We start from the raw sequence: 4,651 nt of genomic DNA on the forward strand, positions 1-4,651 counted from the left end.
CTGAATGGGTAAAAGAGGGGAAATAATGTCAAGATACTTAACTGTCTTATGAATATGGGTTTCCCTTGCCTACTATTGAGTGGGATAGAAAGGAATATTGGGAAACATGATTCTAGAGAGCTTTAAGTCTGTCTTCAGCGTATAACTAAAAGTGGTTCTAGAACTTGCCCAGTGAAAAGAGGCTTCTTGCGGAGCCTTTGTAGTGTATAGGACCTTAGGCGGAATTCTAAGCCCCATCCAGAACCTTCTGAGGTGGGACATTCCCACTTGAAAGGACAAGCCTACCAGCCTGAAGCAGCTAGAGGGACAGAGGATACTTCTTGAAAGAAAGACCAGTAGGAAAAATCCAAAATAAAACTGGCAGTCTGAATGGTTACTACAAGAACAAGCAAGTTGTTTGCTGGGTAGCCATCAAGGCAAGCAATCAAGTATCTTCAGGACAAATCCCCCCTACAAGACTAAAATTCAAAGAGAATACAAGAGCAGGCATGCAAGCTTGCTGGTGGCCATGTTGGTCTACTAGTGAGCGGAAGAGGGAGAAAGGCAGCAATGAAGAAATGGGCTGAGTTCAACCACAGTCCATTGATTCCTGTTGACCTGGAGATGAAAAAGAGAAGAGGAGGGCTGGTTGGCCCGAAGTATGGTGAGACCTGGAAACACCTAAGCCCATGGACAAGGACCTAGCCACTGAGAGTGAAGCATCCAGCTGATATGAAGTGAGGGGAGACTCCCAAGAATGCCCAAACTTTCAGATAGTACCCATTTGGCTTGACAATCAGAATTCAACTGTTGTTGTTGTTGTTATGTGCCGTGGAGTCGGTTCCGATTCACAGCGACCCTGTACCGGGTTTTCGAGGCTGTAAATCTTTACGGGAGCAGGAAGCGTCATCTTTCTCCCACGGAACAGTTGGTAGTTTCGAACTAGTGACCTTGCAGCTCACAGCCTGATTCATAACCACCACGCTACCAGAGCTCCTTAGAATTCGACTAGAGGAAGGTAAAAAATTTTTGATAAAGGAAACAAGTGTAAATTGCTACAATTTGATGAACTTGACCTATACTTACAGATGTAGTAGCTCAAAATACCAATTGAGAGGGAAGGAGTCTTCACATCAAGGATCAATCCATGATTCTAGAGTCCTCAGTTGCTCTATGTCTTCATGTCTTCATCTCTGTCTTCATCTCTGTCTCCATCTCTGGAGTCACTGCTTCTCTGGACAGGGTCCCACATTATGCTCATGCTCTTCTCCATTGATAGTCTTAGGGTCCTCTGTTCCTGGAATGTAAGATTAATTATCCCCCTTTTTGTTACAAAACTTCTACATTTACAGTTGTGACAATCACAATTAGTCATAATAACAATTACTAACTATTGAATCATAAGACTCATATCCCCCATCTTCTTTCACCAGACCCATCAAGACAAGATGAAAACTATTCAGTGGGAATTCTAACTTCCCCTGTGCACTATGAAACTAAACTCCCTCTTGAAAACTTGTAAGCCGGTCACTTCATGCCTTTAATGTCCCCACCCTCACCCCCACTGCCCATCGCCCATTTTAGGTAACCAAAGTCTAAGTTGTCCCTCCCTATCAACCCTGTGTATAGAGGGGATATAGTCTCACAATATACTATGTGATGAAACCAAGTGTATTGAAGCGACATTGTAACGACAGTTTTGACCGGAGTGCATTGTTGTTATTGTTGTTAAGTACTGTCTAGTTGGTTCCAACTCATAGTGATACTGTAGAGGGTAGCTGAGGTTTTTAAAAATCTTTTCAGGAGCAGAAAGCCTTATCTTTCTCCCATGGAGTGACTGGTGGGCTCAACCTGCTTAACCTTGTAGTTAGCAGTCCAGTGCTTAGCATGTGGAGTCACTGTGAGAGCATTAGAAGTTTCAAAAAGCAAATTTGTATAAAATCTTAGCCTTGTAGGAATAGCAATGCATACTAGCTGGGCTTATGTAAAAGTTCTTATAATGAACAACATGGCTATTTTTATAAAAATAATGCATTCCTGACATAATACTGCACAAAAATTTTATAGACAGTCATTTAGTGTGAACCCCCCATTTTTCAGGGAGCTGAAAAATCTGGAAACAGAAGCATATATAGTTTCTCTTGTCCATGGCCAAAAGAAAGTCATTTCCAAGGAGGGTTGCAAGAAGTCCAAGAGCTTCCAGGCTGCAGGTGATTAATAATTCAGCACAGTGGATGATTCACAATAAAGGCCACTTCCAATTAACCTTAAGAATCAATCCCTGTCTGGGGAAGTGTTATTGCTCATCACTTAGAAACAAAGCAAGGCCTGAGCTGGATAAAGGCCACGCTGGTCTCTATGAACTGAGGAAGGTTTCCTCCCACCAGCATCACATCCTTTCTTTGATTCTGCTAGGGTGACCTCAGGATAATTAATTTCCTACAGCACTTTCTGTTGAGGGATGGGAAGGAATAGCATTTCTTGTCAGGTCAGAAGATCTGACCCCCACCCCCACTCCTGTGTCCCCATTCTCCAGTGCTGGCTCCAAACAAGTCCCAGAATGAAGTCAGAACCCTTGCTCACTCTTGTTCTAATGCCCCAGCTCACTTTCTTTCCTATCCCACTGCCTACCATCCTTTTTCCTTCTTGGCAATGTTGTTGTTAAGTGCTATTGAGTTGGTTCTGACTCATAGTGACCCTATATAGGCTTCCTTAGGCGAACCACTGACCTTGCAGTTCAAACTGACCTTGTGGTTCAGTGCTTTTCCTACAGTGCCACACCCGGCCATAGCATCCTGCTTCTTCTTTGGGGAGTTTATTTTCTCCTTATTCCTAGTCCACATAGTGTCTGTCAAGCTCATTGCTTCTCTTCCCCCATGCTATATCCCTCACCCCTGTTCTGGGGGCTTGCACATGACCCAAGCTGGTCATTCGGCGTATTGTATTTTCTTGCAATATCCACAAAGAACTTACAGACAATATTTACAATTATGTGGTTAACACCATCTTGAATCTTGACATAGATTTAGATTCCATTTTAAGTTCTTTAAGTTAGTTCTCTAATGCTTACTAACCATTAAACAAGCATAATCATACAGCTAAGGAAATGTTTTTTTGTGTGATCAGGCACAGGTGTGAAAAGAATGTAGCCTTAAAGAGGTCTTGATGCAGGACCATTATCAGAAGTATCCTATCTAAGCAGATGTCAGGAAAATGGCAGCTAAGAACTATCCTATAGGTGTGGCACTGTAGCATAAGCTCTAGACTGCAAGGTTGGTTTGAACCATGAAGTCTGTGGTTCAAACCCACCAGCCGCTCCTTGGAAGCCCTATTATGCAGGGTTGCTATGCGTCAGAACCAACTTGATGGCACTTAACAGCAACAAGAAGAGCTATCTTAACATTTTGTGACTTGGGAAAGACATCTTGTGACATCATGATGACCACTCTGAAGCCCCCTAAAAAACCCATACTTTGGTAATTATATACTGCAGCCAAATCTTGCAACCCAAATACATTCTATAAACCAAACTAGCAAATACCTGCTTTGAGATGCCCCGCCTCTCACTTCTTTAGTTACATGTTCTCCAAACAGAATATTGCAAATGAAAGTTTCTGATTTAACTCTAAAAGTTGTGTTTATAACTGTGCTGCTTCAGAGTTCTTGGTTTCACTTCTTGTGCTCCACTCTGGTCCCCAGTTCAAATCACACTGAGCCTTAAGAAACCTCTTTACTTTAAACAGAATGCAAAGGGTTTTTTGTTGTTGTTAACAGTTGAAATGGACCAGGCATGGTTCCACCACTTACAGCATGGGTCATTAGATTTCCTCCTGAGAAGTGGGGTTCTGACTCAGGAGAATTGGTGTGAGGCAGGGGTCTGAGAGATCATGAACATCAAGACTACATCACAATCTCCCGAACATAAGGAGCATGAAGAAAAGTGAGTTCTGAAGTAGGAGGTTTCTCACTTCCTGATCTCAAAACCTACCACATAGCTACAGTGGTCAAAACAACGTAGTACTGGCACAACAAAAGACACATAGATCAATGGAACAGAATTGAAAACCCAGAATAAATCCACCTCCTGCGATCAGTTGATCTTTGACAAAGGACCAAAACACATTAAATGGGGATGTGATCGTCTCTTTGACAAATGGTACTGGCAAAACTGGAAACCCATTTGCAGAAAAATGAAAATAGACCCACATCTCACATCATATACAAAAACGAACTCAACATGGATTATAGACCTAAATGTAGAACCTAAAACTGAAAATAATACATGAAAAATTAGTGACAAACTTAGGGATTGATGCATGGCACAAATACACTATAAAAAATAACTGAAAACACACAAACAGCAGAAGAGAATAAATGACTGGGACCATGTAAAAATTAGACACTTATGTGCATCAAAATATTTCACCAAAAGTAGAAAGGGAACCCACAGACTGGGAAAATAAATTTGGCAGTGACATACCAGAAAGGGGACTAATACCTAAAATGTACAGAAAACGTCAACAACTCAACAAGAAAAAAACAAATAATCCAATTTAAAAAATGGACAGCCCAGAGTCAGTGACATAGCCACAGAGGACTAGAGTGGAGAGCGAGGCATCCAGCTGATAAGAAGAGAGGGCATATGCATAAGAACACCCATACTTGCAGATAA

The sequence above is a fragment of the Chrysochloris asiatica genome, unplaced genomic scaffold (assembly GCF_000296735.1).
Source record: "Chrysochloris asiatica unplaced genomic scaffold, ChrAsi1.0 scaffold00346, whole genome shotgun sequence".
NCBI classification, from domain to species: domain Eukaryota; kingdom Metazoa; phylum Chordata; class Mammalia; order Afrosoricida; family Chrysochloridae; genus Chrysochloris; species Chrysochloris asiatica.